A 14623-nucleotide genomic window follows, 5' to 3' on the forward strand; every position below is an offset into this window, starting at 1 on the left:
AGAGAGGAAGAGGGAGAAAAAGAGGGAAAGAAAGAAACAGAGAGATAAGGTAGTTATATAGTCACGTACATGTGTGTTCGTACGTGTGCATCTACCTCGGCGTATATTTTTTGAAGACAAAAAGAAAAAGAGAAAGGAACGGGGGAGGAACGAATTCGACTAACAATATCGTATCTCTTGAAAGTACATACGTGCGAGGAATATCGGGTCCTGTCGAATGGCCAGTGGCGAGTATTCGCGATACGCCTCGACGTAGGTATCCAACGTTCGTAGCTACGACTCCGAACAGCAACCGTCCGATCCAGACACGAAACATCGATAAACCGTTGCAGTATAACGCGAGCTACGGTTTCAATAAGACCCGTTCTCCTTTTCGTCTCAAGGAGAAGGGGGAACGAACGAACGAACGAACGAACGAAAGAACATGGCTATCAGAGCGCGATGAAAACGACGTGACCGACAAGATTTTACAAAGATTTCGGATGTACAATATTTTGTATATTTCGATTCATCAAGAAAGAACACTTAAATCATTCTAGTTTTCTCAAATACTATTTTTCATTCGAAATATATCATTACTTTTGTTCGTTATATTAATTATTTGATTAATTTAAATCGACAGCAATACAGTTACAATCGTATTTTATTGGATAGTATTTTTTTCTTTTTTTGAGCTTCGTAATCTAATCGATTCTTTAAAAGAAAGAAGAATTCACGAGGGATTTTTGGGAGATCGTTGAACGAGAAGATAGCGGAACCAGCTGCTTTTGGTAAAAGCGTTCATTCATGAGAACCACAAGGACGGTTGCATATTTGGCACAGTCTCAAAGAATGTAACCGGTGTCGAGGATCGAAATATTTTTCTCTCAACCGTAGCACGGTTGGACGGACCACTACTTGACAGATCATTCGTCACGCGTACGAGCGATGTCACATACCGCTTGTGTAAACGTCCGGCCGAAATGTCGTCTCGTCGTCTCGTCTCGTGCAAAGAATAAGACCTCTCAACGTAACTTGGAAAAGAGGGAAAGAGAGAGAGACAAAGGAAGAGAAACAAAGAAAAAGAGAGAGAAAGAAAATGAGAGAGAGAGAGAGAGAGAGAGAGAAGAGAGAAAGAGAAATGAGAGGAAAATGGCGACACGGAATATCCCAATTTAGACTCTCGAGAAGAATCCACCCACGCGGTCCATACTATTTTTAGCCGACGTTCTTAACTCGGCTTGCTGCTGCAACTCTCGACGATAGTTCGACGTTTTTTCTTGCGAGAACGACGCCAAGAAAATCTCTTCCGGAAAGAATATATGCGATGTGAGCGAAGAAAAGAGAGATAAGAAGTACAAAAAAAAAGGTAGAGTAAAATAAGGATAGCAGAGAGAGAAAGTGTGTGAGTGAGTGAAAGAGAGAGAGAGAGAGAATAAAATGAGGAAGAAGAAGAACAGGAGATTCTAAATGTCTTACATCGAGCTACGCAACGCAAAAAGGCTGTTCTTCGAGCAAACTTATTTTCAGGCTGGATTAGCTTGGAAATGCATTGGTAGAGAACTATCTTTGTATCTTCGTCTACCCTTCGTCTTCTTCTACCTACCGTCTAGTTTATTGGAGTTTCTTCGTTTGTACATATATATATATATATATATGTAGATAGCTATATATACATATATATATAAAGATCTAACTTATCTGGGTATGAAAGCTTTCAATTCTAGGTTCGCCGAGAACTCGTAATAACAAATTACAAAGTTAGACCTTTCTAATCCCTCATCCATCTATTTTGTTCCTTTTGTCAATTCTTTTTCGGATAACCATAATACAACATGTTTCATATAATCGTTTATATATAGATGATTCTTTTTTATAGTAGCACGTAAAGTTATCACATGAACGGATATGAGCTCGGAAGATCATAATTTAAGGAACAAAATTAACTTCGAGTGATATTACGTGCGGCACGGTTGAGAGAGCTTCAGGAAAAATTATGGCCTCAGATAATATTGGAAATATAACGTTGGACATCCGTGAATCCACCGGGTTTTCCAGTTCGCATGCACGTGCTTTCGGACTTGAAAAACTAAAAAGAGAATAAGATAAACGAGGGAGAAAGAGAATAGAAGAAGGAATAATTAATTATCGCAAAACTGCCTCTTCACTTGTGATAATGCTTTCCAGTCTCCAACGAGTTCCGCTCTTCCGTGGTCTCGCTCATCGAAGATTTTTTTATTAACGTACGCGATAACGTCTGATAATAATGACGCTTTCATCGGCTCAGTAAATCTTTCCGAGAGAAAGAAAAAAAAAAAAAAAAAGAAAAAGATAATATACCGATGCCGACGGAATGCTAAATGGCGACGTCTCGTTGAGAGAATTAAAATATCTCTGAAAGTGTATTAATCCCGTTAAATCTATATGATCGATGAACAAACGATAAAAATCGAATAAGAGGATTGGGTCTCTGCTTTAACGGAGATTCTTCTGAATTTTAATTATAAAGATTCTTTCTATCGATTGACGCGAATACTTCGATTAAACTTTAGGATTGATATCAAACAAAAAGTGTTATTTCAATATCGCTTTTTAGTTCGCTATAAAGATAACAACGAAGACGAATAATGGAATACCAGATTCAAGTGAAAATAAGAAAGAATTTAAATAACAGGTACAATTATTAACAATTATCTATCATTTGAAAGCAAATGACTTAATAATACTGAACGCAATTGATTTTTAAAGCTTTCTGTTCAAAGCCTTATGAAAACGTAAATTATTTCCGCTTAAAAGTCTGTTAAACTATGCCCGTAGTAATTAAACTAAATTATGGTAGAAAAGTATGAGATTTAAATTTATCACAAAAAATTTAACTTTTTAATCGATACGTCGAAAGAATAATTGATTTACAATTATTATTATCTTTTTATTTCTTAAATTATTATTTAATAATTAATACGTATTTCATTATTCTTCTATGATACGAATCAAACGAATGAAATGGAAGATCGGTTTAGAAAGAAGAAAAGTGTAGAATTCAAACTCGTGCTTAGAGTATAGAATCTAAACTCGTTTTAGACAAGTACGGTTGAAGTATGTCATCGAAGCGGACAAAGCAAAGAAAGATTCGTTGAGAGAATTTGCGAAGGTTGAATGAGGTGCGTGTTTAAGGAAGAATGAAAGAAGAAAAAAGAAAAAAGGAAGAAAGGGAGAAAGAAAAAGAGAGAAAAAGAGAAAGAGAGAGAGAGAGAGAGAGAGATAAGAGAGAGATAGGAGAGAGAGAGAGAGAGAGAGAGAGAGAGAGACAGAATGAGAGAAAGAGAAAGAAGAGAGAAGGGAAGAAGAGATTGAAATTAAGAAGAGAGGAGAGGGAGAAAGAGTAAGAACAGAAAAGAGGAAGTGCCTAAAAGGAGTTAAAGATCTCGACAAAGGGCATCGATCTTCTGCTTTCGATTGTTTCCAAAGGAAATCCGACAAAAGGTGAAATAAGGAAGAGAAAAGGGTGAAAGTTTACGAAAGTAAATTATGTGCCGTTTTTCTTAGTACAGTAAATGTTACTTCAGTTAATTGTTAAAAATTATGTGCGAAAAGAAAATCTAAAAATATATATATATATATATATATATATATATATATATATATATATATATATATATATCATAAGTGATGTTGTTAAAGTTTACAATATTTAAAAACTTGCAATATTAAATGGATTTAAATAAAATACTATTCACTTTTCAAAATAATAAATAAACGAATGACTATCGAATAAATAATTGTTAATATTATCGGCTCGTTTCTCTAATTCTTCGCAACATTAGTGGATAATAATTTTTATAAATATACTCTGTAATCGACAGGACTACTCGTTAATATCGTTTTAATTATATCCATTTGCTCAATATTTTAAAATCAATTATTAAACAATGATTGAATTTTATAAATATATAAATTAATCAATTTCGACATGGACATTTATCAACCATTTTATATTGTACATTCGATTCGTCGTATTCTATATCAGTGAGATACGTTTTAAATTTGGATTCATAATAACGTACTGTTTTTTTTTTTTTTTCAATTTATTAGCAGAATTAATACTCTTTTACATAGTTTCATTTATTTTCCATCTATGTTCTCGTTTCCATCAAATGAAATCCTAGCAATCTAATCGTACGAAATAATCTTGTTAACACATCTTTCATCTTTCATTACTATCATTGATCAGCAATAATTGATTTGACACGTTTAATTATTAGGAATTTGACGTTCGATCAGTATAATTGATAAACATATATAAATATATAAATATATAAATATATAAATATATGTATATGTATATGTGTATATATATATATATATATATATATATATATATATATATGTGTAGGCAAAGACAGAACTTGAAAGGAAAGGATAAACTCGCCAAAGCAATTAAATATATGACATAACATAGTTGCCATCGACGATGACCAAATTACGAGTTATTACTATGTTTTAACGGTATTATCTCTAATCTTCTCTCTCTCTCTCTCTCTTCTTCTCTCTTTCCCTCTCTCTCTCTTTCTCTCCCTCTTCCTCTTTGTCATCCTCTACCTTCACCTCATCTCTATCGCTATCTCTTCACGTGTTATCATTAATATTCAAAACCTTTCGTGCGTTCAACGTTAAATTATGCATACAGTCCCAATAACCATCACTCTGCTCGCGGCTAGAAACTAGTCCGCAGTGCTCGGTCATCGTAATCGATAATACCAATGACGTATCAAAAATACAAAATCGTTTCGAGAGTTAAGTTTTCCTAAATAAGTAAAGAATCCTTCACAGTAAATTATTATTCATGAAATGAAAATAACGTGAAAGGGAAAAGAGAACCTTTTTGAATCCTGTCAATGAGTTAAGTTCATTTCATTTTAATCTTATCCTTTGATCTAAAAATTGGCAAACGTTTAGTATCCCGCATCCTTGGATAAGGGTTGTATTAGCAAAGGATTCGTATGATGAGAACAAAGAAACGTAGAATCCAAGATTTTTCAATGGTTTAACTCGCAAGAGCTGTCCGGGTACTTTGACGCCGGATACTCTCAGTCACTTCCTGAGGGTGGGAAAGAGAGAGAGAGAGAGAGAGAGAGAGAGAGAGAGAGAGAGAGAAATAGAGAAAAAGACAGAAATGGAAAAAGATAGATAGATAGATAGATAGATAGATAGATAGATAGATAGATAGAAAGAGAGAGAGAGAGAGAGAGAAAGAGAGAAAGAGAGAAAGAGAACGAAGAAGCTCGTGAAAACTCTGTGTGAGAAGGTACGAAAGGAATAGGGGGAGTAAGGGGAAAGTTCTTTAGAGATGCTTTCAACGTTAAAAGCGACTTTTGAATCGCCGCGAGCCCCATCGTACATCGAGTGCCCATCGACCATAGGTTCCAACTGCTAAACTTTTCACGCCATTGACTACCTATTGGGTTCAAATCCGTCGTATTTACTGTTTCTCGGTCTTTGTCCTTCGAACTTGCCACGATAAAGCTGGATTACGGTTTCGAAATCTCAAGAGGAGAGAGACTAACGCTTCGAAATTAGAAAAATTAGAAATATTTGAAGAGAACTCCGTGGCAAAGTCTCGTAAATTTATCGAAATTCAATCGAGTTATTTAAAGACTCAACTTTTAATAGAACTTATAGATCTTTGTTTGATTTCATTTTTATATTTTATTTTCGTGAAATTGTGGAATACATATGAAATAAAATAATCAAATAAATAAAAAAAGAAGTAGTTAAGGTGACGAGAATTGTTTGTCCTTCTATATGACAAACTAATATTGTACAAATATTGCTTCAATATCACACTGATATCGATAAAATATTGGCATTCGATATTACGGCAATGTCGTATGCGAACATTCTGCAGTCGTGCGAAAGAATGTTATATTAATTTTAGCAACGTATCGATAGGTTATTGAAACACAAATGTGTTCATACGAATTGGTAGATGATATGCATTTAAAGTTAGTTTATACATATATATACATAGATATATAACACTAATTACTCACTACCACGTTAGTATTTGCTATCAGTATAATATATCAATATCGAGACAAATTGTTTCATAATAGAGTAATATTGTGGAGGTAATTAATACACAACATAACATAGCCCGTATAAGTTTGGTAGAATCGACTTTCAATAGAAAGTTACTGTGTTGATAATGTTAATCTATCATACTATGAATATATACTTATATACATATTTACGTGTATATATATATATATATATATATATATATATAAAAACCTATGTAATAATTAATTCACAAATATTTAAATGATCAATACTACAATATTCTATACTAATTCACTAAATATTCTGTAATAATTCAATAGTCATATTGAATTTCAGACGCTTTTTATTGTTGAAATCTATATATTGTAGATATAAAATACATTATAAAAATTATACAAAAGCGTAACAACCGAACTGATCTTCAAATTTAACAATTATAAAATAACACAGATTTAAATGAAAAGAATGTTCGTGTTGGTGATAAAAAATATATAGTAACTATTTTATCCATTATTGGAATATTTAATTATTATTGATCTGATGTTCAAACAAGGAAAGTAAAATACGAATTACCTATATTAAATTAACATTGACAATATAATATGATGTGACAACGTTAAGTATAACATGCATACTGTTTCTATAGAAAACTTTGTTAACATCATCATTAATTATATCCAGTGAATAACCATCAAACCGATGTTATATTTCATGACACATTCTACCAGATTGAATCGGTCTAAATAAAATATAAACTAATATGAATATCGGCCAATGTTAGAATATAACGATGATAGTAAACTCACACAAATCGTGGTATTGCAAATTTAAAGATTTATACAAGAATAATTTTGAACTCTATATATATATATATACATAAAACTAAAACACACAGTTCGCCAACTTTTTATTTTTCTTCGTGAAAGAAGTTTTACAATATACGCATGTATATATAATACTAATTAATACATACATATATATACATATATATATTAATTATATTATATAATTGACTTATATATATATATTGATCAATTATTATCTAAAATATTAAATTCGTCAAGAGTAAAATATAATCGGTTTTGAATATTTTATAACTACTGTAAAAGAATATCTGTAATCGCGAATAAAGAAAATAAAAAAATAAAAAATACTTAAAAAGCAGATATACGGAAACGCATATCAATGTATATACTACTCTACAAACTAACTTTTGATCGGTCATGGTGACCTCAGTGGGTTAGTGCATCGATCGCCCTCTTATGACCCTTTTCGTGGTCGATGAACGAGACCATATATTATTTCCGCGCGTCGAGCACGATTAGATATTACCAGTGAGTATTATGGAGCCACAACGTGGAGATCTTTCAATTGAGATTTCGTGAATTAAATCTTTTATGTCGAATACTCATCGTTTCCTACAATATATTTAAATATGATGTATAGAATAAAAAAAAATTAATCTGTTTTTTTATTTACAAAAGTAATAAAAAGAAAGAAATATAGTAATTCAATCAATGATTAACTTTCAAGGCACTAAAACATGGAGTTCGCCTACTTTTTATTTTTCTTTGCAAAAGAAGTTTTACAACCGTTCATTGATCGATTCTCAGAAAGCGACACGAAAACATCAACCTTCTTTCTTATGGACATTCTGAGCAAGGTCGAGCATATACGAGCAAGGCCGTCACTTTTTCTCATTCTTAGTATGCTTCCGGGAAATCACGTGGATCGGTCGTATTTCTATTCGTTTCTACCATATTCTGAAGATAGTGATTCACGCGTTCTATATTCTATGAATGAATGAATTTAATTCATTTAAATTCGTCTTACAAAGATCTTCTTATATATAAATACGAGAAGTTCCTAAACGTTTCTTTGTTTGCCCCATAACAGAATTTTATCTCTTGTTATGCGCTATGATAAAAACAACGACTGACATTGTTAAAATAGAGGTTATCTTCGTCAGTTATCAGTATTCATACTTCGGAGATGAATCGTTCGTAATTTAATTAACTCTGATATCAAAACTTTAAATAGAAATAAAACGATATCAGAAGACTTCATACTTTTTGACACGTACTTACACTAATTCACTTTTTCATCGACAATATTTGTACAGATATTTGTTTTTTTCAATCTTAAATGGAATATGAAAAGAGATAGAAAGTGAGACAGTTAAGGGAAGGAGTATACATTCTAATGATATTAAGTCTCGTAATTTAGTCTGCGAACTCAGTTTACTGTTGGAAAATCAACGCTTAATTATTCTATTAAGCCCATAGGTTCGTAGCCACGTGTTCATATTCGACTACCGCTGCACGAAGCAAAATCATCTCATCCTCCCTCTCTCTTTCTCTCTCTCTCTCTTCCTCTTTCTCTCTCTCCCTCTCTCTCTCTCTCTCCCTCTCTCTCTCTCTCTCTCTTCCTATCTCTATTTCTCTATCTATGCATCCATCCATCTAATTATCTGTCTCTATCTCTCGTTGAACACAGAAACCAACAGCAAGCAGACTGAATCGAATACAAGCTACCACGATCCAAGAGTATATCGATGTCCTCTAAATTATTCGTTCAGTATTACCAGATTATTATACTCGTGTCATCGCAGTATAACCTTACCACTTCTCTCTCGGCAAAATCCTAACCGAATGCATTGGTCGAAATTTCGCAGAGATAGATTCGTTTCCTGTACAAATTTATCTCATTTCTAATCAAATTCCAACACAAATGATTACTAAGTTTACTAAGATATTGTGATTTTTGATTGTAATTGCTTTATATACTGTATTTATTTTTATAAATTGAATAATTGAATCAATAAAAAAAAATATATATATATATATATATAAAAATATGGTCATATGTAGGATATCAATTTTTTGCTTAAAACAGATAAACGCTTTTGCGAATGTAAAAATTTTATTTTGATCATATTATCAATTTTAGCTTGATCGTTATACATCGTCTTATTTTTCTCTTATTCTGGAAACAATAAAACATTCACAAAACATCATTGTTATTTATTCAAGTGTATTTTATTATGCTTTTCATAAATTCTCTCTCTTTCTCTCTCTCTTTAAGCGATATGATATATATATATATATATATATATATATATGTATATATATATATAAATACATATATATTTACTTATGCGTATCTATTTGTCTGCCTATACGCAGAATTTACTAGACAAAGGAATAAATAGGCCATAAAATGTAGGAAAGCTCGATGATAAAGTAGGACGCTCGATTCACGGATCAAAATATTTGAAAAAAGATATTACTCGGAATATAGGGAAATATACGAAAAGAAGATCGACTGGCGGATATCTCGAAGGAGAATGGCGAAGTTGGCGAAGATGAGAAGAGAGAGACCCTGTTCTCACTTTTCCGATAGAATGCCCGAGCGAATGGAGAGCATCTCGTTTTTCGAGACCTATTCTTTTTTCTCTCTTCTTCTTTTTCTTCTCCTTTTCTTCTTCTCCCTTTTTTCTTTTTTTTTTTTTCTTTTTATTTTTTCCTTTCGTTCGCCATGAATACTTAACGCTCGGATAAGGACCTTCCGTGAAAACCTAAAGAAGAGCACAGAAGAAGAAAAAGAATAAACCGGTGTTCTTCACTTTGCGGTTTCGTTAGTTCGCTCGATTTCATGGAGTAGCAGAGAAATCGAACGAGCGTCTTATGAAACGTAATGAGACAGGGAAAGAAAAAGAGAGAGAGAGAGAGAGAGAGAGAGAGAGAGAGAGAGGGAAATAGCAGATAAATGAGAATGAATTAAAGAAAGAAATGTCGAGATTAGGACGAAAAGTAAAAGAATAAAAAGATTTTATTCCGCGAGAGGCTACTACAGTGTAACGAGTGTGTAATAAGAATTACGAAGAGACATTACGAAAGTTTCAAAGGAACTACAATAAGAGAACTACAAATTCGTTATTTTCGTTATACGTTCGAATTGAATCCATGCTGGCAAAGAACTATCACGACCTGGATTAGCAATTATAATTTTTGAGCGAATACGGTGATGGTGCAGCCATCTGGCTCGTGGTATTCTCAATGGTTCGTTGAAATTTTCAAAAGGTGTCCGCTTCTACGCTTCTCTTTCTTTTATTATCTCTCTTTCTCTCTGTCTCTCCCTTTTCCTCTCTCTCTCTCTCTCTTTCTCTCTCACTTCTTCTCTATTTCCATTTGAGTTGTACTTCTCAATATTTCGAACTAACGTAATAAACGAATCAAATTAAAAAATAATTATACAAAGCATATAGTATGTTTACATTAATAACATTAATAACATTAATAATCTTCCATTTGTTCAATATTTTGTTTCAAAATTTGTGAGATTTTTAATATAAAAATAATGATATTAGAAAAAATATAAGAAGATACTTCCTTATAACGCTATTATTACTAATGCATCTGAATGTATTAAAATGGCATTAGATTTTAACGCTTCGTCGATTCGTCTCGATATAAAAATCCACGAACGTATTTCTATTTTAAGCGCTAGTCATTCCGTTCGTTGGAAAATTTTATAAGGTATCCAGAACCCGTAATGGTTTGAAGTGGAAAGTTTCGATGACATTCATGAAATTCGACGATACGGTTAGATAATTCCTTTTCCTTTTTCTCTTCCCATTTCATACTTACTACTACTCTCGTCAAACTGATTTCCATATCCTTTATTAACCACTCACTTTTAATTACTCTTCAAAGTGATCATTTCGGTCAATGAAATGGTCTTGATTGCCTTATCGAATATATTCACAGAACAAAATGAAAAAAAAAAAAAAAGAAAGAGAGAAAGATAGAGAGAGAAGGCCACGATTCGAAGCAAGAATGATCGTCGAATAATTCTACGTAGATTCGTTTCCGTACCAACCCTCGGTATTATACCTAGTGAGAGAAGAGTTCAAATAAAACTAAGAAAAAAGAGGCAGGGAGAATTGGAATGATAGATCCAATAACTCTTCGCGAAACAATAAAATCTACGAACAGCGGTTCTGACATTTCGACGCGCATGGCGTGGATATCAGAACAGAGTTCGGTTTTTCTTTTTCCCCTTTCTCTCTACCTTCTTTTATTTCTCAATTTCTTTTATTTTATTTGTTTCTTCCTCATATTTTTGATCTACATTAATTGGAGAGTATTTAAAAGAAACTTTCCCCGAAAAAATGACGATAAACGGAGATAGAAAAAAAAAAAAAGAGTGAAACGACTTGGGTGCGATGAACTATAAGTCCTTTAATAAAATCTGTGAAAAATACGAAACGAAATCTCCGGGCGTAAGAATTGGAGCAGTTGGTCCCATCGTTAAATAGGATTCCATTCCATCTTGATTTAATTTGGATAAATGGGACACTCGTGCGAAAGAACCGGCAATGGGAAAGGCAAAGGAAGAGAGTAGAGAGATAGTGAAGGAGAGAGATGGCAAGGAAGAAGCTGGTCGATTTGTGATGAGGGAAAGAGGTGAAGTCGGGCCGAAAGCAACGATTAATTGATGAGAATTCGCCATAGAACAATGACTTTCTCGAATAAGCTAGCGAACCGAATGGCCGTCCCAGACGGTGAGGAGACAGTTATTCTCATCAGGAATGGCCCATTCTACGGAGAAGATATTCCAAGATTTTGTGAGAGAATTGTAAAGAGTTCCGTCGACTTGCCACGGCGACGCTTACGCGCAATGAACTTTCTCATCTCGTTCACATTTTTACTGCGACACGTAGAACACCGACGTTGGGAGATGCAAGAGCGACCAAGAAAGTTAGAGAAAAAACATAAAAGATAAAGAAAGAGATAAAGGATAAAGGGGGAAGAGAAATGAAAAGAAACCGCTTCGCGTTGTTCCTTCCTCTTCACTTCTTCCTCTTTCCTCTTTTTTCATCTACCATCTCTCTTCTTTTCTCTTTCTATCCTTATGATATCACCATTACATTCTGTATAAAATGATGAGGTAAGAGGATGTTTTTTCATGGAGAATACACGTTAAAAATTTAATAAATGAGACCTTTAGATCTTGAACAAGCCATCCAAGTTAGAATCTCACGGAGTTCGCACTTTGAATGCACTAGGAACGTTTCAAAGCTTTGGCTGGATGACCGATTCGAAGGCGTTGCTTCGTTCTCCTTTCTACGAAGAAAAATAAATAGAACGAATAGCTTACGAAGTTATCTCGTTAACGCAGGAGTCAAATGAGATATATACGTAAAACAATATAATAAAACGATTTCGGGGTTTCGTAATGTTACCGGGGAAATTCGCACGTTTAATTAAATTTGCCCCTAATCGTTTATAAGATGAATTTCTGAAATTAGGGCATATTAAAATTGATGAAAATTGCGAGGGATGCTACTTTGAATCACGAAACGATAGTATTCGGAGAAGGGTTAAAACATCGTTACGAGAATAAATGTGGCAGACCTTGTAGAAGGACGATCAAGTGTAATTACTATCATGAAACTTCAAATGTCACCGAAAATACGAATTTCACTACTTTTTGTCGTTATGACGATGTATAATGAAGAAATGGGATATGATAGCGTGACTCCTTTCAAATGCACTCTTCCCATTCATTGCGATTCTATTTTCTTTTATCTTTCTATTCTTTCTTTCCTCTTTTTCTTTCTCTAACCACCTATCTCCGGATAAACCTCTACTTTTTGTTCCATCACTTTTTGCTAAATTCCATCCCAAAAAGTGTGGTATATAAAGCTGATAACATTATCATCCTTTTGAAAAATTCACGCAAGTGGAGAATATATATCTATATTATATTAATATATATCAATAATATATATATATATATATATATATATATATATTTAATATACATACATATATATATATATATATTATCAATATTTTCTATCAATTGTAGTAAACTTTATTTGCAAGATTGATATCTACTTCGTCTCAACCTTTTTTTTTTTTCTTTCTTTCTTTTCTTCGAAGAAACGACTATAATTATGTTAATATGTAATTCCAGCCACGATTGTAGTATTTTCCTTGGTTTCCTTTTACAAAGGATAACGAAGGAGGTCGAAAAGACTTTTGAAGTGCGGCCTCGTTTGCGTGTGATAAAGAATAGAACGTGAAAAATAGTGATAGAGAGCGAACCGTGAAGGAGAATGAAAAACGAGAACCCCAGAAAAGAATTGAGTACGATAAAAACGAGTCTGTAAACATAGTGCAAATATAACGATATTTCTCAAACAATTCTAAAATCGTATATATCATTGTATAATTTTCGATTGTCGCAATCCGTTACAGCTACAATGGAAACTCGTTTGAGAAATAAATCGACGAAAATATCTTCCTCCGTTCAATCAGGGCAAATACGAAAATTTTCTAAGAGTAGAAAGAGAGTATAAGGAATTCGAATAAATGGATTGATCAATTTTAAGTCGCCGAATTTATTTTTATTCACAATAATCGATTCTTCTTGACCGACAACGTTCAGTTCCTTTGTTCTAAGAATAGTATCGAATTATGGAATTCATTATTTATCTCCATTAATAAATGAAATTTAGGTTCTGTCTATTAACCGGAGATGACGAGTTAATTCGTCCCGAAGATTTTTGATTTTATCAATCTCGTGATAAAAGAATAAATAGATCATTCGTTTCTCACACGAATAAAAAAAAAAAAAAAAAAAAAAAAAAAAAAAAAAAAAAGACAAAGAAATAAAAAACGTTATATAGAATGTGTGCCCAAATATTCCGGCGGAATTTTGAAATTTTATAGGAAATTTAATTGTGAACAAAATGTTTTGTACAAACTTGAGTCACAAAAAAGTGCTTCCTTAAAAGTTAATCCCCAAGGATTTTTGAAATTACGGTTATTTCATATATTGTTATAAACATCAAAGAAATTATGCATTTTTTTTTCTTTACAAAGAACATATAGATAATATAGATTTCGTAGATTTTGAGATAATCAATTTCATCGATCTTTCCCGTTTAAGGGTAAAAAGAAAGAAAAAATGCAGACGAGAAACACAAATTCACAAGTATCGATTTGCTTGATAAATCAATATTTAACTACATGCATGTTTAAGTAACCTAGGCGGCCTCTCTACGTGAATCAACATTATACAAGCCATTGAAGGATGCGTTTAAATCAAAGTACAGACACCTTGGAATCTTTCTCATTTCCTTTATTGCAGTTTCTTTAATCAGCTTTAAGTTACATTTACCTTAATCAGATTTTCCCTTATTTCGATTTAACGTCGCGTAAGTTGTAACTAAATTTACGAGCACGAATACGGAGAATGAACGTCCGCGTGTATCAGAATACTACCGAGCAAATAACAGAGAACGTGCCAATCGTAAAGCACGATCGAGGATGAAAGAATCCTCGTGAAGAAGGAAAACAACGGACAAAACATTTCCGATCGGAAGGAATGGAGACCGGCGTCGAATGGTATCGCAGTAGAGGATATTCGATGATAAATAATTAACCCGCGAAACGCCTGACAAGCGATCCTTATCAATATTCATTACTCGCAATCACGCTTCGGCAGGAAGCCATGAGCTTTGCTCTCGCCACGACATCGATCGGAGTTCTCATTCTGGATTGCAACAAAA

At 33.1% G+C, this 14623-nt stretch overlaps 1 protein-coding gene across 9 annotated transcripts in view; it reads right to left on the minus strand.

Annotated features, from left to right (window-relative positions):
* LOC124957665 overlaps positions 1-14623 on the minus strand; it is a 241037-nt gene that overhangs the window by 185295 nt on the left and 41119 nt on the right. The window lies entirely within an intron of this gene.

This window comes from Vespa velutina, chromosome 2 (genome assembly GCF_912470025.1).
Source record: "Vespa velutina chromosome 2, iVesVel2.1, whole genome shotgun sequence".
NCBI lineage: Eukaryota > Metazoa > Arthropoda > Insecta > Hymenoptera > Vespidae > Vespa > Vespa velutina.